Raw genomic sequence first — 22,453 nt, 5'->3', positions numbered from 1 at the left:
CAGGTCTTTCCTTCCTGCTGCTGTCAGATTGTACAACAAACACTGCTAACACTGAACATGTACCAGTCAATCATAACCATGTGCAATTATTTTTAAGTCTATTTTTAAATTATTTTAAGCTATTATTTATTATCTGTGTTACCTTTTCCTGCTGTTCTGAAATTGTGCGTTGCAACACTGGAATTTCCCCACTGTGGGACTAATAAAGGCATATCTTATCTTATCTTATCTTATCTTAAACTGCGATGCTGGACTTTTGAGCCGCATACGGACTGAACCAGGACTGAATCAGGATTAAACCGGGTCCGGGACCAGACCAGGACCAGAACATGATTGAGACCAGGACCAGACCGGGACCAGACCCGGACTGAGACCGAGACCAGACCCGGACTCAGACCGGGACTGAGAATGGGACCAGACCGGGACTGAGACGGGGACTTAAACCGGGACCAGACCAGAAGTGAGACCAGGACTGAGACTGGGAAAAGGACGAGGACTGAGACCGGGACTGACACTAGGACTGAGGCCAGGACCAGACCGTGATTGACACAGTGATTGAGACTGGGACCAGACCAGAACTAAAAATGGTTTTGTCCTGGTTTAGTCCTGGTTTAGTCCTGGTTTAGTCCTGATTTAGTCCTGATTTAGTCCTGTTTTAGTCCCGGTTCAGTCTGTATGCAGTGCAAAAATCCGGCATCGCAGTTTAAGTCATGAAAACGGGAAATGGCCGTTATCCTTTTTTTCCATTATTCATTTAAACACAAAATCAAAAACTGGAAAAACGAATCATTTCATCACGAAAAGTTTTTTTCATTTTGGTTTTGGCAGACAAATAATGAAAAAAACTGTTGTTTTTTCATGTTCTTATTTTTGGTTTTATATTGAAAAACTAATGTTACACAGATTTGGGCGTACACTAGTCTATGTGCTCTTATATTTGTTCTGATACAGTTCAAGATCATTCTAAAGCTGTTCAGCTGTTCTGTTCTGTAAATGTGAGTTTTGTGAGTATCCAGTTTTGATACTAGTTCTGATTTGCGAAACTTTTGACAACCCTGATTTACACACAAACAAACTCAGGACATTGCTTGTATGAAATCAACACAAAAGTCAAAACAATAAATACTTTCATACAAACACTATTAATAATGCATTTGAGTTTGAGTGTGCTATGAAAAGTGCACTCAAGGTCACAGCTTCTTATCATTACCCTACTCATTATCACTATCATTAATTATTAACACTCCACAACAGCAAGAAACTACCTGTGCCCTCTGCCGCCCTGGGGCTGCTTGAGTGAAATGTGGCAACCGATCTGTGCCAATAGTCTCTCTAACTACCACCCAGCACTCACACACACACTCACACACACTAGGGATGCAACAGTAATTGAAATATCGTATCGTGGGCTGTCACAATATATCAAATTAGAAGTCTTTTGGTTTAGAGTAATAGTTCTGGTGCAGCTATAGTTCATAAAAACAGAGGGAACTACATAGACCATGATCCTTTGCTGCGTTTCAGTGCAGAATACATGAAGAAATAACTGTTATTAAGCTTAGTTCTTTGGATTGTGGCAGAATCAGTGATGTTTTAAAAGGAAAAAGTAACATTCACAGTTTTGTTTTGTTTTGTTTTGTTAGCCTTCACAAAATATTGTAATGATTATCGTACCGTGAGATGCATATCGTAAAAATATCAAAACCAAGAAATTTGGATATCGTTACATCCTTAACACACACGCACATTCACAGTGTTACATAGAAAAGGTGGCTCTGAAGTGTTTTGCTCAAGGATACAACAACAGTGTGCAATAGTCAGAACTGGGATGGAACCGCCAACTTCCAGGTTATAAAATTACCATTCTAACAACTTGAGCGACTGTTACCCCTCTAGCAAAAAGTAAATAGTATAAACAAAACAAGATAAGACAAAAAATAGGTCAGGTCTAATATAAGTCGTCTAGTCTAGGGCTACGTTCACACTGCAGGGTTTAATGCTCAATTTGGATTTTTTTGTGAAATCAGATTTTTTTGCAAGGTCGTTCACATTTTGAATTAAATGCGACTTGCATGTGATCCCCAGTGTGAACTTTAAACACCCCAAAAGCGTCCCGCGTGCACACTGAAGGACACGACGACGTCACACACAGCGAACGCGCTCAGTGTTTACAGAAGTCGCCTAAACATGGTGTAGTATTGAGCACCTGGAGATTTGAAAGTTGCTGTTGTACCGGAGCCAGAATATAATATGTACAGCTTGTTTGTTTTCAGGAGGAGATTGAGGAGGTTTTTGGCCACAGAGTCGGAGTGAGGAGAGTGGTGAGATTGCCAAGTGCTTCTCTGCTTCACTGACACGGAGTTCATACACAATTTTCTTATGACGAGAAGAACTTTTGTGTACATTTGTGAGCTTCTACTTGTACCACTCTCGCAGGAGGAAACACATCGTCACATCTTCCTATTTCAGTGAGCAAACGCATCGGAGTTGGGCTGTATTGGCTCGCAACAGGTGCTTGTTACCGCACAATAGCCGGATGAATGAGACCTGGCCGTTCAGACTGAAGTCGCATGTCAAAAGATCGGATATGTATCAGTTTTAGAAGCAAATATCCAAGTGGCCTGGATCGCATTTGAAAAAAAATCGCATCTGTGTCATTAAAACATCAGATACAGTTCGCATAGGGGCAAAAAAAATCAGATTTGGGTCACTTCAGGCTGCAGTCTGAACGTAGCCTCAGTTGCAATAGGTTATCTGCACTAAAATAATGTAGGAATGACTGAAAAAAAATGCACGGTAATTAATAACATAGAATTCAGACTGGTTTTAAAGAGGACCTTAAATTCAAAGCACGTTGCTAATTTGCACATGTACATTTAACTTGCTGCCACCCGGCTCTGGTCTTAGGGGGGTCTTATACGTCTTCATCAATAACCCCGACTCCACTCCAGAGCTGCAGAGTTCCAGCCTCGTGCTCATTTGTTTGAACTCCGTGGATGCCAGACTGCGTAATGAACAGCACCGGCTAGAGGAAGAAGAAGAAAGGAGGGAAACAAAGGCAGATTTCAAGAACTAGGGCAACAACTACTGCTACTTCTGTTACTCAACGACATTCACATCAGGAGTTGAGGAAATAGGAAATAGATGTGCATTTTGAAATATACGGATCTAGGCCTACATCAAACTCATAGAAGGAATCAAAAAAGGGAGAAAGAGCAGCGTGAGTTAATGGAAACACAATTTAATCTCCAAATCAGAGACACGCACTAAGATTTTCAGCATCATGGAGTCTCGTGGTGGTAGATTCAGATCAAGGGATGGCATCATTTTTATTTTCAAAGTCTTTCTCTCAACTTAAGTATTAAAGGAATTCCTCTATGCAGGTTTTGAGACGTAAAAAAAGCAGCTTCTTCTTCACATTTTACACTTTACTCTGCTGTCCAGTCAGAGGGGTGGATGGGGAAAGGTAGATGGCATCTCTGAGCGCAAAACCTGAATTCAACGGGAAATAAAAGAATCACAATATGACATTATTTTTGGCAGATTGTCACAGAGTAAGATCACAGTTTCAGAGTTTCGGATGGTCTAGTCTGGGCGTCCAAAACCAAAACTTTTCTATACTTCTGACTTCCCACAACAATTTGTTTGAGATCATGTTTTCTCTGCCAGAAATTACATGGACATGACTGAGAGGCAGATGAGACCAATCAGAAACAGAGCGTCTTGGCTTGTGAGTGAGGCTACGTTTAAATGACGACGGTCTGAACAGAAAAAGCAAAAGTGGCATCGCGTCTTCACTTTTTATTCCACGTTTAGACGAGCAGTTTCGAGAGGAAATCTGCATGCATACGGTGACGCAAAAGTGTGTGGAATACGATATGCATGCCAGTTTCTGTGTACTGTATGTATGTGATGTAAATGCGTACGCGACGTGAGCAGATCTGACCAGAGTTTTGCGTCTTGGGCGATGCAGAGGGAAACGCTACAGCGAAGCGTATTCAACTTTTCCACTGTGGAGGGTGGTTTCAGATTTTTGCATTTTTAATCCCCAAAAACACCATCACCGTCTAAACGAAAAGCAATTCTGATAAAATATTTTGGTGTCTTTACCCGCAACCATTCTCATGTGAACTAAAAAGGAAAGAAAAAATGCATGTGGATTGTGATCGTCACCAAACATGACGGAGTTATGTGCCCACCCTCCTGTCCTCAAACAGAAAGTCGGGGCTTGCCAGGCTAATGTCTCCAAACTCGTGTGTCGTATTTAAGTTTAAACACTTAGACAAAGGCTTCCAGTGGTGGAGCAGCGTGGACAGAGCCAACGCCTGATGAGAGTCGCTCTGAGACAACAGAGACAGCTGGAGACAGAGGGGCCCGTGTGTCCCACAGGCCCCGTGTGTTTGGGCTTCACCCTGAGCGGACGGGACAGAGGACAGCTGACATACAGCTGCACAGACACCAGAGAGAGAGGAGACAGGAGGGAGAGGAGAGAGCTGTCCAGGGAGAAGACGAGAAAGCCAAGACGCGAGGAGCCAACTGGGTGGAGCTCACAACAACAGATACAATGACACGCTACATATGTGCGTCTGTGAGAGGAGGGTGGTGCTCAAATGTGACTTATGGCCCAACGCTCTATGCACATGTGTGTGTGTGGACCAAAAACTGTATACACACACACATCATGGGGACAAAAATCAAGACGTAAATCCTATATTACATCAACAACTAGTGGTGTGCAAAAATATTGAAATATCATTATATCGTATCATTTAATTTGATGATACAGTATCGATATTGAGGTCTGCTGAATCAATATAGCGCTAAGAGCAATTTTAGGTATATTTTACAAAATTATTTTGTGTCAGAGCTACAATTGTGTTGACATTTTCACTGTTTTGAGTAAAATGGGTGTTTTTAATTAGCCACGCTGGTGCCACCTAGTGAATCCACTCAATTTCATTTCTCTCCAGCTACTAGGTCAGGAATCAGAATACACTAGACGGTTCGCAAGAACCCCGAAAGTTGTAGACCACACACCGGCCAATCAGTGAAGAGATTTGAAGCCATGACGTCAAACTCAAGTGCCTGTCTGGGTCCCTTTTGTGGAACAGCATAACAGTAAATAAAGCGGTCAAGATGGACGTAGAAAAGACAGACATTCTGTGTTGGCAACGATTCCCGAGATCAAGGATTTAAAGCCGGAACAAATTAATTTTATCAAGGGGAAAGATGTTATTGCCCTTCTTCCTACGGGATTTGGCGCATTACATACATCACGATCAAATAGCAGCGATTGGTTAAATAAAAAAAGTACCCGCCTACCGTCGAGCCAACGAATCCTAATGCTGCGAGGTCAGACAGTTTCCTTGAAGTGAAACCGTCATATGAATCAGGCAAATGTTTCATATTAACTTTGGACAACCTTAGTGGACTTATTAGACTTTTAGTATCACACTCATGATTTAGCTTTTTCCCCCCACTATATGGTATTGAATCTTATTGAATCGAAAGTTCACTGTACCAAAAAACTTATCGTATTGAGGCCTATGTATCAAGGAATGTATCGTATCGGCAACTTCTTAATGATACCCAGCCCTATCAACAACATAATGCAAAGTTAAAAAATGGTTAGGTAAACAGTGTATATGGTAAGGATCAATGTCCCGGGAAAAAAAAGTTAATATAATGTCCCCAAGAAGCACAGAAACCCATCGTGTGTCTATGAGTGGTGCATATGTACGTGTGTGTACTTGTGTGTGAGTAGGAGGCTCACAAATGCAGAGCACGCCGGCCCCAGCAGCTGTCCACAAGGAGAGACACCAGGGAGGCCACAAGCTGGGGTTTAATCAAATACAACTGATGGGGAAAGTTCTCTTATTGAAATGAAGTCTCCGAACGGGGAATTCAAATGATCAGTGATACAATTACTGTGAGAAAAAACATCAACGTCCCTAAACAACGGTCAGATCTTTAATTCACTTTCATTCACAGGTCTAATACGTTTCTGTAGTCGGTCTATATGTCACAGATAAACCTTTCTGATCCATAAAGAAAATAAATGTGACAATTAAACAGTTTTGAATTGAAATATTCTATGAGTTTACATGGAAATAATAATTCTGAATTGAGATTTACATGGAAAACATGTTAAATCGTCTTTATTTAATTCCGCTCAATGTATGGAGGTCGGGAAGGTTTCTGATTGGACAGAGACACGAACGTATTTACGTCGACCGGAAGAAAACACACACTTCAGCTGCTACCGGCTTTTTTGTCATCTCGGTTTGTCGTTACGCCACGGACACAAACATGATCCAAACTTTTTTTCGCAGTCGTTCCAATGATAATTGTGCAGCAGCTGGAGAATTCTCTCATCACGCTTTACGTCTGTCGGCTGAGGAGGAGAAGGGAAGAGTGTCGGAGAAGGAGGAAGAAGACAAACTGAGTAAACGGCTGCTCTACCTCAGCCCACTTCCGCATCCCGCTCACAAATCCAAAGAGACGTGGAGGAAAGTCCGAAGCGAGGACTGGTAGAGTTGGATCATCCGGATCGCGTCAGAAGTGCGACCCAACGAGCATGCACTGAACGACCGGGATTATTTTTAAGAAGAATAAACGTTTACATGATCGAGGAAGAAATAAATTCGACTTTAAAATCGGAATAAAGCACCCACTTACTTCAGAATTAAGTTTAATTCTGAATAATCATTGTCAAGTGTTTACATGGTCTTTTTAAAGCAGAATTGATTTTTATTCAGAATTAAATCATTTTTATTCAGAAATAAGGCCCTCATGTAAACGACAGATAAAAAAGCATTTCATGTAGGTTTACTTTTTTGGAGAACTTTAATAACTTTATTTGACTTCCAAAATTATCTCAATTACATATTATTTTGGTTCTTAAGCTTATATTGTAGAATTTATTAACCATATCGGGGTCCTCATCTTTAGATAATGTGCTAGAACCTTCTTCAGGAGTATCTAGCTGGAGAACTGTGTGTGCTTTAAGTTAACGGGAAAATCTGGCGATATCTGATTAAACGTTCGCAGACAGAGGAAGAACTATACCAAACTACTAAACCAAAAAGCCTCATGGTTAGAGAATTCAGTGAGTGAATGTAAAGTGAGATTGTTAGTCCTTCGTGTTCAAAACCAGAAAATAAAACCCAAGAATCCAACAGTCTGTCATCATAATAAACTATGTGAAAACTGATCCTAAACTGCATGATTTCATTTTTGTCAACGAGCGGGAAAGACCACACAACAAAGACAGACGAGGTAATCTGAGCGGCTAACAGGCTAACAGTTTGACAAATGTCTCTTTGAACAGGAACAAAAGTGGCAGCAGTCTCCAAGAATATTGTTGTGGGGAAAGTCAAGTGGTGCAGAGCAGCTGTGCTCCGAGCTCCGAGCTGAGAAACCAGTGTTCTCCAGAGGTCACATGGAGACCAGAACATGCACATAAAGATGCACTGTGTAACTTTTCTGGAGATGCAGAATGAAGTTATTGCTTTGGAATTTATACTTTGCCCAGTGGTGTCACCTGTTTGTCTCCATGGAGGTAGGTAAATTTAATGCCATAATGTGGAACTTCCAGACAAAGCGATAACATCTCCATGAGGATAAGAATTCGGAGAAAAGTTACATGAATATTGGAGAATAAAGCTTACGCAGCAGAACTTTTAAAAGCTCTTATAAGTCGATTTTGCATAATATTTATTGTCTCCTTTACATGTACCCAGAAATTGAGCTAAATTTCAAAATGCCACAAGATCTAATACAGGTTTATATTAAAAACTACAAAACCAAAATTCAAATTCTGCTTTTCTTTAAAACAACAATACTGATGAATTTGATGAGTTGTTTTTCTACTTAGAGGTCCTATATAATACAAAATTGACTCTTAGAGGTATAAGTCATGATATAATGCTGTTACCTCATCCTGGGTTCCCACTCTTTTTCATGACCTAAAGTGAATTTTCCATGACTTTATGGTATCCTCCATGTGTAGAACTGATCATACTTTTAGTGATAAATATGAAATGTTAACCCTTTCCACTCGCCTTATGGTTTGGGATTACAGTTTTTTAACATTAAAAATACTGTCAGTGCATTTAATGTCATCTCTTAAAAAAAAAAAAAAAAAAAAAAAAAAAAAAGGCGCATACGTTCGGAAATTATCATAATAGCCTAATGAGATCTTAACAGAACGTTCTAGTTGCATGAAAGAGATACTAAAATTTTCTAAAACTTTCATTGAATTTACAAAATTCCATGACTTGTCCAGGCCTGGAAAATTACATTTTCAACTTCCATGACTGTGGGAACCCTGCTCATCAAAAACAGACCTGGAGTTGTGTTTTGTTTTATTCACATTCATGTTTAAGTAACACTTTACTATTAGTCTGTCTGCATCTCTAAAACTCAAATGATAGAATAGAATAGAATAGAAAGCTTTTATTGTCATTATACAGTATAATGAAATTCAGAGCTGCTTCATCAAAGTGCAATAATTAAACAAAATAAATAAAACAAATTAACAGTTCTCAGTGTGATAATGATTCAAATAATGATTCAAAGTTTTATGTTTGAATGGAAATATGCAAAGAAAAAATATGCAAAAAAAAAAAAAAGCAAAGACACAGCAGTTTCAGCTCTCTGTATCTGTGCTTCTTTTTTGTGTTTTTTGTGTGTGTGTGTTTTTGCATCTTGTACATAAAATGGACTTTAAAACTCAAAATGATCTGTTCCTCTTTGTGCTGTCTTGTAGTGATGGTTTTCAAGTTAACAGCTCCTTTTAGCTTTAGTTCAGCAGAGTTTGGCAATTCCACGACTGAAATGAACGAAATGATTCCAGTGAAGGTGTGTGGAGGTTAAAAACACAGTGGAGCACTTCCTGTATTACCACATGACATCACAAGTTGGAACAGAGTGTTTTCGGTTTGTGTGTTAAACGTGAATGAAGAAAAGGCAGCTCCAGATTTGTTTGTGATGAGGAAACAATATTTTAACAATCAGAAAGTAGTGTAATATGGGCCCTTTAAATTCGATTTATTTAATTTTTTAAAGTTTTGCTGTGTGGTTTACTTGATTTCCATTTAGTTGTTTTATTTTCTAACCTCTTCTTGAAAAAAATCGTCTTCTAAGTTCTTGATCATTACCTACTGTGACACCTACAGACTGTAATAGTGACACAGAGACAGTCCCAGAGACAGACACTGGAGAAGTGTTTGGAGCCGAGCCGTTACATCACCGTAGACAGTTCTCAGCCTCTCTATAATTAGAGCCCACAGTAATACAGCGCTATGTCTTGGCAAAGGCCTGGGGCATTTCTAGGACACCTCTGAAGTGAACGCTCAAATGTTTTTCAATGTCGGTGCGTCATATTTTCACCCATAAAATCAGAAATGTCTCCGATATTAAGTTCAACCTTCTCATTACAGACGTGATATCAATCAGAATTTGGCCTTTATGTGGCTGAAATTCATTACAGACGTGCCAATAGAATGATCAAGATTGTGTAAATGCCAGAGTCTCGCACATGGATGCATCAATAGGACCGTCGATAATATTTTGAGCTTTGAAAATATGCAAAGAGGCTGACCAACACGGGAGGTCGGTTTGTGTGAGAGTGTGTGTAGAGTTTAATTAAATCAAAAAGCAGCGAATTACGAAGTACAATTTCAGCAAGATAGTCACAGGAATCAGATCACAATTGGATTTTCATCATCGTATTGACCAGCCTACAGATGGAGCTTAAATGCAATGCGCACTCCAGTATATTGCCACGAGGAATCCAATTTTATATAAAAAATAATTTCACATTTCTAGCATTTAATGTCTAATTGAAAATAACAGACATTTGTGGGTGTGGCACTGGTAAAATGTCTAAAAAAGTATTAGAATCTCACATAAAAGAAACAACTATTATGTATCAAGAAGTTCTAGTAACCAGCATCTTCAGAATAATCAGAATAAACTCCAAAAACTCCAGCTAACTCACTCCGTGCTTCCTCCTTTCTGCTGTGGCCCAAGTAAATCCTTATAACCCTAATGAAATAAGTAGTTAATTTAGACTTCAAACTGAGCTTTGTTTGAACACAATTTAACCAGAAAGAACAGACTGTGACTGGAACTACAACAGGAGAGATGATTCATGCTGTTAAACAAGTCCAGTTTTCCAGTTAGTCACACTCACTGTTTTAGTTGAAAATCACACACCTGAAGAGGACCGTGATCACAGGCTCCTGAAAATGTGTTTAAAAACACTTTTGAGTCTAAAATCTAACTTTTTTTTGCCTATGCTTACTAATGTGTGCACTGTGTTTCGACGGTAACTACAGACACATTCCATCAAAGAAATATATGTAGAACAGGGGTCTGCAAACTTTTTCCGCCGGTGAGCTACTTTTACAAAACTAAAATGCCAGAGAGCTACGAATTTTAGGGGCCGCAAGAAATTGAGACGATTATAAGTCTTTGGGTACAGTTAGATGCCTGCAAAACATAAATCATTGTCCATTTATTAGTGCACAAAGTTCCAAATTATACATTTACAATGATAATAGGCATGTAATTAACCAAATTTATTGATTTATTTATTGATTTATTTATTTAATTCATAAAGCATAAAAAGACATCGACAGTGTCACAACATCAAACACACAAGAAATGAATGAAAAGGAGCAGAAAGAAGAAAAAATCTTATGTTATCTGCCCCCCTTTCCTTTTTCAAGACAAAACATCAACACCGATCGTCACTAAACATTCCATATCAGTTCAGGCACAATTACTGATCAATTGCAAACAGTAAATCTTCATTATTATACACAACTTAGTTTTCTTTTTCATACATACACACTGCATTCGATTTTATATGTTTTTTAAATGTCGTCATTGTACTTGATTCTTTTATTTCTTTGTCAAGACTATTTCATAAGTTAACTTCTGTCACAGCGATGCTTCGCTCCATAACCTTGGTTCTGAATCTGGGTTTTTTAAACATGTAGATTCCTTTTAAATTGTAGTGTTTTGTTCTCATCTCAAACAGTCTTTGAATATTTACAGGTAATACATTGCACTTTGCTTTATACATGACTCTGAGGAGACTTAAGTCAACAATATCCTGCATTTTCAACACTTTAAGTTGAGCAAATATTGGGTTGGATGGCTCTCAAGGCCCTTTTTTGTAAAATAAATAAAAAATCTTTGTTACTCAGACCAATGGTTTACTTGGGAGGAGGGTGGAGAGCTACAGGTAGTTCCCGAGCTACAGGTTAGGGACTCCTGATGTAGAAAAAGTATCAACGCCATCGGCTAGGAGACTAAGGCTACGTTCAGACTGCAGCCTGAAATGACCAAAATCCGCCCCTATGCGACTTGTATCTGATCTTTTACTGACAGTCTGAACGACACAGATATGATTTTTTTCAAATGCGACCCAGGCCACTTGGATATGAGCTCCTAAAACCGATACATATCCGATCTTTTGGCATGCGACTTCAGTCTGAACGGCCAGGTCACACAGTTTCCTCCCACAAGAGCGGTACGAGTAGGTGCTCACAAATGTACACAAACGTTCTTCTCGTCATATGAAAAATGTGCATGAACTCCGTGTCAGTGAAGCGGCGAAGCGCATCCCAATCCCACCACTCTTGGCTGCGACTCTGCACCCACACGTTCCTTTCTACGGACGTTGCTGCCACTGCCTCATAAAACGCCACGGCCAAAAACCTCATCCTTCTCGGTCTCTTCCTTAAAAAAAATAAGCTGTACATGTTTTGGCTCTGGTACGACAGCAACTTTAAAATCTCCAGATGCTCATTTCTCACGTCCATGTTTACACGACTTCCGTAAACACTGAGCACTTTTGGGGCGTTTAAAGTTCCCACTGGCGATCACATACAAGCCGCATTTAACTGGAAATGTGAACGGATTTCATTTTAAAAAAATCCAAATTGAGCCTTAAGCCCTGCAGCCTGAACATAGCCTAAAGGACTAGAGCCTTAAAAGTGTGACCAAACTTTTTTAAAATCCTAACTGGAGCAGGATATGGTAGCTTAGAGTGATCAGAGTGTGTAGTCTTGTGTCTGTGCTTGGTTAAACATGACTAATGTCTGGTGCACGGTGCATGGTGAGCTCTTTGTTTTGGGTTTCCTTGGACATGAGGACACAGCTCACGCCCCGCTGGCCTCCCACTCCTTCCCAAAGAGACAGGCTCATTAATCTTTAGACTGAGCTTTGAACAAGACGAGGGCTCTTCCGGGACACTACGGGGATTCTTTGGGACAGAACGAAGCGTGACAGACAAGAGGCAATTTAACTACGGAAATGTGTCAGTGGGTTTTATCTTTAAACAAGATCCTTTTTGCTTGGAGTGAATGCTTTGAGCCGTACGTCATTTGTTAAATATTCTAGGGTGCTACTACAGATGATGGTGATTAGACATAAACATGAAACACCATTTTATTCGATCAATATGAAGCGAAATCCTGTTTAAAAGGCCCATTTACGCTACTTTCTGATCTGTTATCATGTTGTTTCCTCATCACAAACAGACCTGGAGTTGTGTTTTGTTTCATTCACACATGTTTAACTCACAAATCCTGCATATTTAAACAGTTTTCTTGAATAGAAAACACTTCTGTTCCACCTTGTGATGTTATATGGTGATACAGGAAGTGCTCCACTGTGTTTTTAAACCCCACACAGCTTCACTAGAGTAATTTAGATCTTTTCAGACCTGGAAATGCCAATCTCACTGAAATAAAGGTAAAATGCAGCTCTTAACTTGAAAATTACTACGACGTCATGACATCTGAAGGTGGAACGGAGCATTTTGAGCTTTGGAGATGCAGACAGACAAATAAGGATAACTCAAACGTGTAAATGAAACAAAACACAACTCCAGGTCCGTTTTTGAGGAGGTAACAGCACGACAACGCTCCTGGATTTTTTTCTTTACTGGTTGAAAAAACTTGCGTCCACACACGTATCGGATCAATAAATATTCTCGTCCACACGATAACGGACCACAATACATATGCCACTCCTGTATGTGGAGCTATAAACAGGATACAACCAGAGCCACTGGACACACAATACTACAAAGAGTGAACGCGAACAAAGTCCTTCCTCTTCTGCAACAAACAAACACACAGGGTCGCGACGTCATTGTTTTCTAAAAGCTGCGGTTTTGCTTGTCCACATGACAACTTAACGCCGGCGTTCTCAGATTTCTCCACTCTGGAACTTGTTTTCACCCAAAACGTTGGCTCCATGTGGACGAAAGGCAAAAACAAATAAAACTTCACTTCACCGTTTCGACCAAAAAATGTTGTCATGTGGACACCACCTTAAAGTCAATTTTGGTCATTTTCTGAACATAAACAAGACAGATTTTAATAACTGACATTAATAGCCAGAGGTTTTGGTGACAGATTTATTTATTTTTTTTAATGAATGTCAGATTGGCTGTGGACATCTCAATTAAAAAGACCATAAGTGATACATAATTACGAGATGACAGAATCTTGATCTCAATTAAAATATGATTCATTGCATCTCAATCCCACATTAGACTAAACTGACTTTTGTGCACTAATAAATATGTCGTACTTCTGACATGTTCCTCATCAAAAACTTACCTGAAGTTGTGTTTTGTTTCATTCACACATGTCTGAGTAGCACGAGCTGTGTTTGTGTCAAAATCGCTTTACAAACACATTACGCCAAACTTTCTCTCCTTTGTTGATGTGCTCCTCTGTGTTTTTAAAGTCCATTCATCTTCATCAGCTTCATTATTTCAGCCGTCACATTTACTTGCCTACAATACGTTTCATTCATTACCACCAAGCTGTTTTTAATTAGGGCTGCAGTTTTGTAAGTAGTTGACTAGAGTCAGCGTTTATTTAGTTTGATTGGTTCAGTTGTCGCTATAGACTCTTTAATAACATCTGTCTTTGTGATAAAATGTTGTTCTCCAGCAAATGGCAAGCTACAATCTGTTTATGGCCCAGATAACGACTTACAGTATTTTGAACCTCATTTGAACCTCCTCAAACACACGTCGCACGTTCAAGCCAATGGATAGAGCTGTATTTATAGTTGAACTTTACTTGTAATATTCATGTTGTTTAAACAAAAAGAATTTCTTGGTGGACGAGCATCAAAACTATTGTGTAATGTGTATCTCTATGTATCTGACCCAAACTGCATGGGAGTTCACAAACAACTATTTATGCAGAGTACTAGGACACAATTATATAAACACATCTACTTCTGAATTGTGGGTTTAATGTGCCAAAAACATTTACATATAAATACCAAAAAAATACCAACTCTCACTCACTCATTTAAGGGCCCATATTACAGTCGTCCCTCACTATATCGTGGTTCACCTTTAGATTTTTTGTGTGCAATTTTACATGTTTTTTTAAAGCGTATGAACGTGTGTTGTGTTCCTCCCCCGGTCCACCTGAAGAGAACCATGATCACAGGCTCCTGAAAATGTGTTTACTATCTATATATAACTAACTTTTTTTTTGGCTATGTTTACTAATGTGTGCATTGCCTTGCCATGGTAACTACAGACACATTCTGCAATAGAAATATATGTAGAACAAGTATCAACACCATCAGCCATGAGACTAAGACTACATTCAGACTGATGCCTGAAGTGACCCAAATCTGATTTTTTAGACCCTATGCTCCTGTATCTGATCTTTAAATGACAGTCTGAATGACACAGATCCAATGTTTTCAAATGTGACCCAGGACAATTGGATATGTGCTCCTAAAACTGATACTTATCCGATCTTTTGACATGCGACTTCAGTCTGAACGGCCAGGTCACATTCTTCCCATTAACGTGTCATCAACGTGCATCCTGATTGGCTAAGGAACTGTAGACCATTATCAATCAATCTCCTCCGTGCCGTGTCTCCTGTACAGTACAGAATGTGTTCAGCTGCCAAATTTACATAAATGTTCGATCTCTAGCAGTGTGATTCTGAAGTGCTGTATTTTTGCGTTTTCTCCGCGAGAAAACCCACAATGTTGACGAAAATATTATGCACCGGCTAAGGCTCCTGCGGTCGCACCCAAAAGGCAGAGGAAGATGCAAACCATCGCACAAAAAGCTGGACTTCTGAACATGCTGAAGGAAGTTACGTGGCTGTAGCAGAGTCCTGCACCGGGTCAGGTAAGGGCAAATAGCTGTTGAAACAGGCGGGTTTTAACATTCTGGAATGCGGGTGGGTTGTGATTACACATGGGCGGGTCAGGACTAAATCAGGACTAAACCAGGACTACAACAGGACTACACCAGGATTAAATCAGGTCTAAAGCAGGTTTAAACCAGGACTAATCTACTACTAATCAGGACTACTGCGCGGGTGTAAGTTTCCAAAAATGGGCCTGTGTAGGACTCTGCGCTGTAGGCTCCATTATAGAATAAATTAATCTTCGGTTCATTACATAAAGAAGTAGAAAAATAACATAAGGACAACAGCAGCAATAAGTTTTAAGAAGGATGCAAAAAGGGTTAACTGTCCTGTCTGAGAAAATGGTATAAAGTGTGTGGTGAGGGGTTTTACAGCCTTAAAACAGATATAATAATTGTAAAAATAAAGCTGACTACTTCACAGATTTCACCTATCATGGGTTATTTTTAGAACGTAACTCCGGCAATAAACGTGGGACCACTGTATTCAATTTTCTGATCTATGTTTTCATGTTGTTTCCTCATTAAAAACATACCTGGAGTTGTGTTTTGTTTTTGTTTACTTGTGATGTCTTGCGGTAATACCAGAAGTGTTAAACTCCACACACTTTCACTAACAGTTTGGATGATTTCAGATTTCTCTAATGAACTAAAGGTAAAAAGAGCTGTTAACATGAAAACTACCGCTACACAACACATGTTTTTGATGAGGTAACAACATTCTCACATGTCTCAAAGCTCACAAGAATCAATTTTGTGTAATACAGGACCTTACTTCTCCTTACAGCTGTGGTTCCATATAAATCCTTACAGTCTAAATAAAATAACTAGCTGACTACTACACATTTTGATCGATCATCGAGCAGCCCATAGACTAAAGGACTACAGCTCTGGTTATACAACGACAAAAACACCAGTGCTAAGGTATTTTCAAAGGCTGAATAAGCTCGGGGGGCTTTGAGTCAGTAGTGAAAGTAAGTTACAAGGACAGCAGAGTTGGACAATAGACACACAATGAGTAACTCTGATCAAACAATTGCCCGGAAACAGAAACGCACAGCCAGCAATTGGTCACTACACAGATAATGTATCATCCACTGAACAGCGCACGGTACTGTGTCCTTAGAGCTGTTTATTATATAATATAACTGTGAGTCACTGAAAAGAAAAAAGTGACAATGGCTGACTCATAAAACCTCATTAAATTAAAAACAGGTTATTTAATAGTGTAAAAAATACTATCATTTTGACTACAGCCTCTTCAAAACTCACATAAGGAAGACATTTTAGTTATATTCTTTACAGTAACTACACTTTAATTGGCCTTAAAGTGACAGTATGTAACTTTTTGGGTGTGGAGCAGTCGGTTTCACTTTGTGGAAACCGCCTGACCTCGCAGCATTAGGATTCGTTTGCTCGATGGTAGGTGGGTGCTTTTTTTATTTAACCAATCGCTGCTATTTGGTCTTGACGCGCTGGTAACGGGGCTAACTGGTATATTAAGCTTTTCCCAAATCCTGAAGGAAGAAGGGCAATAACGTCTTTCCCCTTGATAAAATTGTCATGTAGAAACAGAGGGAGGACCCAAAATGCAGGACTGCTTCAAAGTATTTAATGACAAATCCAAAAAATCCAAAACTCTAAACTAAACTGCCATGACACGAGACAAGATGAAACTCTGAAAGAGACAATGGACCAACAAAGTGCAGAGGAGAACACGGGGTATAAATGCACACAGACAGAGGTGAAACATATTAGGGTGGGGCAAACAATCAAGACAAGAAGTAAAACTCAAAACTATAAGCAGACAGGACAAATGTCCAAATAAAAACACCAAAATGAGCAAATACAACCACGACAAACATGAACCATGACAAAAATTCACCAAACATTCTCTTTGTTCCGGCTTTAAATCCTCAATTTCGTGAATGGTCGCCAACACAGAATGTATGGCTCTTTGCTGATTGGCTGGTGCCCGGACTCTTGCAAACTGTCTAGTAGAGGTGTGCAAAAATATCTGAATATCAATATATCGTATCGTTTAATGTGATGACACAGTATTGATATCGTGGGCTGCTGTATCGATATATCACCAAGAGTATTTTTGGTATATTTGACTAAATTATTTTGTTACAGCGCTACAGTTTTGTTGCTCGTTTAGAGGAAGAAAACTCTTTTATGCAGCACATTTGACATATTCTCTGTTTTGATGATTTAAATGTTTGTGTTTCATATTCACTTTGCACAAGAAGTGGTTTAATAAAGACTTTATTATCATAGCCATGTTTTAGCCAATATTTTTTATTGAATCATGTTGATTTGATCTGAAATATATCAATCGAACTCGAATCAAACTCACTGTATCTAGATATGTATCGTATCGTGGCCTATGTATCGACGTTTCTATCGTATAGGCAACTTCTTAATAAGTCAGCCCTACCGTCTAATGTATTCCGATTCCTGACGTTGTCGCTGGAGAGAAATTAAGTTGAGCAGAGGAGGAGGAGGCCTTTCTCCAGGCCAAATATGAGTCAGGTCTGTGGTGGTGCAAGCCCACTCAGAATAAGGACACACACTTTTATGTTTTTCAGTGCAATAAACACATCCATAATGGAAAAAACATGTTCTCATATGAGTCAATTTTTTTGGCTTAATTTTTTTTTTGGGCTGAATTAAGACTTAATTCATAATCAACAAATGGTTTATTAAGAAGGATTTAGACTTAGTAACAACTTAATTAAAGGCTCAGGGGTAAATGGTCTGGTATTAAGTTACTAAGACAGAATAATTCTCAATATTAGTTCATTATAATTTAAGTCTTTCTTCATGCTTTATTAATTGTAATTAGGTGTAGTTCTTAAAGCGTTCCTGACATAGCCATTTAGATTCAGTTTTTGTAATGTAGACAACTCACAGTTACAAAAGACTGCAGTAGTGAATCACAGAGGAGTAGAGTAAAAGACATCATCCAGGACCATTGTATTTTGTGATGCTGCGGAACACGGCATGACTCATTAAGACCAGGAAACACACTGGATTCAGAACAGAGATTTCCAGTAGCTTTTACGCAGCAGGACTGAAGAGGAGAGGCGTATAAAGAAACACAGCAGAATGAAAGCAGCCCGGCGACAAAAAGAACAGAAAAGTGAGTTTTGAAGCGAGAGCCAAATGACCAAACATGAAAAATGAACATAATAGATGTAATGGGTCTGGGCCATTAACATACAGCTACATAAACCAGAGCCTAGTCCAGACTGTAATAACTGGCTGCCTGTAATGAGGAGGGAGAAGGTCTGTCACTGTAAATACTGTATCCACTTATTGTTCTGTATATGAAAGATATCAGTATTTTTCTGTGTATTAATGAGGATTTTTGTGTGTGTTTTTTGTGTGATTTTTCTGTGCTAAGATTAAATTTGAGCTGAAAAAGGATGAATAAATCACATCTATGATTTGACACAGGCTCACTACTTAAAGATGCACTGTGTAACATTTCTAGTGGAAGGTCCGCCACCTGCTTGTCTCCATGGAAATGTTATTGCTTTGTCTCGAATTTTCCATAGTATAGATTAATATATATATACTACGGAACTACAGTCTACAGCAATACGAGGGGTATAGTCGGAGTGGTACAAAAATATACAAAAATAACAAATATAAAATAGCTACAACTTAAATGTCAAATTGGAGCTATTGGCAACGGTGAAAACAACCTGCACAGGCTCATGAAATCTGCAGGACTGTCCTATAGTGACCTGAGACATGAGGGACCAGGACAGAACCAGGACTGAACCAGGACTGAACCAGGAACCAGGACTGAACCAGGACTGAACCAGGACTAAATCAGAACAAAACCAGGAATTGAACCAGGACTGAGTGTTGGGATGGGCCCGGAGGTGCGCCTGTGTAGGCCATCAGGTGACCGCAGGCGAAAGGACCGGCGCAGAGCTCCGCACTTCACAGGGCTAAGTGCAGCAGTCGCCCAATTACGCTTTGCGGACAACCTGCGGGGGTAGTCCTGGTTTAGACCTGGTTTAGACCTGGTTTAGTCCTGGTTCAGTCCTGGTTTAGTCCTCCTGGTTTAGTCCTGGTTTAGTCCTGGTTTAGTCCTGGTTTAGTCCTGGTTTTAGTCCTGGTTCAGTTTTAGTCCTTGGTTCAGTCTTGGTTCAGTCTTGGTTTAGTCCTCCAGGTTTAATCCTGGTTCAGTCCTGTTTCAGTCTTGGTTTAGTCCTCCTGGTTCAGTCCTGGTTTAGTCCTGGTTTAGTCCTCCTGGTTTAGTCCTGGTTCAGTCCTGTTTCAGTCTTGGTTTAGTCCTCCTGGTTTAGTCCTGGTTTAGTCCTGGTTCAGTCCTGGTTCAGTCCTGTTTTAGTCCTGGTTCAGTCCTGTTTTAGTCCTGGTTTTCAGTCCTGTTTTAGTCCTCCTGGTTTTAGTCCTCCTGGTTTTTAGTCCTCCTGGTTTTAGTCCTCCTGGTTTAGTCCTCCTGGTTTAGTCCTCAGTCCTGGTTTAGTCCTGGTTTAGACCTCCTGGTTGTGTGCTCTAGCCTGTGATTTATGTTCTGTAGGTGATTATAAACGACGTTAATGTTAATAACATGATTCCACATCATTTTGAGTAAAAAAAAAAAAACATCAAATATTACAGATTTTTACTGGGGCGGTCGTCATATTGATGAAATCACGAATCATGTACCTCCACTTAAAAAGTCCTCACTACACCACTGAGCTATAGTATGAATAAATTATGAAATTATGTTATTTCTCTGTCTGGAATGTTCCACAGTACGGCCTTAAACATATCTCCCTTGCATTTTTTTTTCAATTATATGTGTTTTATAGCACAAAAATTCCTTAACAAACATGAATTCTTAACCTGTGCAGACTTGCTTCTCCATAACTCTGACCATTAACCTGTCTCCAGCTTTATTTCCATACTGTGCAATAATCAAGGCATAACAATAATATAAGTGTATAACTGTGCTATTTAATTATGCCAACTCATGTTTTCTAACCATATCGTATTAACTATAATTTGGTTTTAATACGACCATTTATCATCTAATCTATTTTCTTCAGCAAAATCATATTTCAAAACTTGGGCGTGCTACTCTGAGTGAGAGAGAAGCTGTAGTTTAAAACAGTAACATTACAATGGCAGCAAAAGTATCACTGAGAACTGATCTGCAATTTATTCGTCAAAATCTCATCTTTGTTCTTGTGGATCTCATCTCGAGTTTTGTCTCACCCCTAATTATTAGTACTATTACTTCTCTCAAACAACTGAACACGATGTCATGTATTATATATTGTACGGTTGTCAAGGCTGTGAAAAATCAGATACTAACTGATATTAAAACCAGTATCAAAATTAGACACTCATTTAGTCATTTAGTATCAAGTATCAATATTAAAAAAGAATTATAAGACAGAACTGAACCTTGAGCTGTATCAGAACAAGTATAAGGCTACGTTCAGACTGCAGCCCGAAGTGACCCAAATCCGATTTTTTCACGATCTGTATCTGATCTTTTAATGACAGTCTGAACGACACAGATACGATTTTTCAAATGCGACCCAGTCCACTTGGATATATGCTCCTAAAACCGATACATATCCGATCTTTTGACATGTGACTTCACTCTGAACGGCCAGGTCGCATTCATCCCACCTACACGTCATCAACAAGCAACAAACGTCACTATTCTGCAGTGAAGTAGGTCGAAACTGGAAGAGAGACACTGCAAGAGAATTTTCAGTGGAGGAAAAGCGAGGTTAGCAAGTTAATTAATATGCAATGTCCAAAAACCTCCTTCTCAATCTCCTCCTTAAAAAAAATTAAGCTGTACATGTTCTGGCTCCGGTACGACAGCAACTTTAAAATCGCCAGGTGCTCACGTTCATGTTTAGGCGACTTCCGTAAACACTGATCATGCGCGCTTCGAGTGACACCGTCTTGTCCTCCAATGCCAATGTGGGACACGATTGGGGCATTTAAAGTTCACACTAGAGATCACATACAAGTCGGATTTAATTGGAAATGTGAACGACCTCGCAAAAAAAAAAAATCCAAATTGAGCATTAAGCCCTGCAGTCTGAACATAGCCTAAGAGCACATAGACTAGAGGGCCACTCAAACATAAATAGATGACCGAAGGATTAAATTAGTAAAACAATAATAAGGCCTGCTAATTTAAAAGAAAGAAAATTGAAAATCACGTTCTATTGTCTGACTAAAGAGTGTTTTTAATTATCACTGTGATATCTGAAGGGGTATTGAGGATCGAGTCCGTTCCTTAGAATCAAAATTGAGTTTGAAATTGTGGTTGTGACGGCACATATTGTATGAAATTGAGTTAGGGTGTGATTTGTGAGTTCTGCGCAGCTCACAGTACACAGCACATCTGCACGGTTATACACAAATGGAGGCTGATTAATGCAGGTTTTTCTGGCACGTCAACAATGCTTTCATCAACGGACTTCCAGAATGTTTTTTTTATGAGGTAGCCACCGTGTTTGTGCAGCATTACTACCATTTAGGTGGACCATATGACATAAAAAAAATTAAAAATCCAGCATTTACTTTAAGAGATCAATCAAAGAGGCCGGTCAAATTCACTTCAGTGTTGCCGGTTGTTGGTCCACCTGTCACTCAGAGCAGGACTGAGGTTGACCGACAGCAGGAGAGGAGGGAAAACGTCGGCATTTGTGTCTACATTTGAGCTAAATTAATAAGAAAATCACCGAAGTAGAATATTACGATTTCTACAATATTATATGATAATATTAAAAGGCCATGTCTGATTTTTTTCCCCAGTACAAATATATTGTATAAGCAGCTCTTGAGGTCAAAATAAGTCAAATGCAAAGAGTTTTTTGTATGATAATCAGGATAATCAGGAAATGTACTTTACTATGACGTCAAAACTCTGGTTCTGGTCTCTGCGGGTTGTGAGAAGCACTTATAAACTCATCATGGTGGACCGTTTAAATTAGAGATGTAACAATAACCGAAATATCGTGATATCGTATCGTCAAAGTTCTCACAATAATAAGTCACAAGACAAGTCTCTTTGCTTAAATTAAGAGTTATGGTGCAGCAATAGCAAAACAAAAAAGGGACAGAACTATATAGACCATGATCCTTTGCTCCATTTCAGTGTAGACTACAAGAAGAAATAACAGTTCTAATCACTTTTAAGTCTTAGTTCTTTGGATTAAGTCTTGTCACAGCATT

The 22,453-nt window shown here is 39.3% G+C and overlaps 1 protein-coding gene across 1 annotated transcript in view; it reads right to left on the bottom strand.

The window, feature by feature from the left end:
* Nucleotides 1-22,453, bottom strand: part of ddr1 (discoidin domain receptor tyrosine kinase 1) — a 127,680-nt gene that overhangs the window by 103,101 nt on the left and 2,126 nt on the right.

This window comes from Boleophthalmus pectinirostris, unplaced genomic scaffold (genome assembly GCF_026225935.1).
Source record: "Boleophthalmus pectinirostris isolate CB_2022bp ecotype Guang Dong unplaced genomic scaffold, ASM2622593v1 HiC_scaffold_6, whole genome shotgun sequence".
In the NCBI taxonomy this organism is placed as follows: Eukaryota; Metazoa; Chordata; class Actinopteri; order Gobiiformes; family Gobiidae; genus Boleophthalmus; species Boleophthalmus pectinirostris.
Note: the sequence above shows the minus strand (reverse complement) of the source record. Positions and strands in the feature narration are given on the sequence as shown.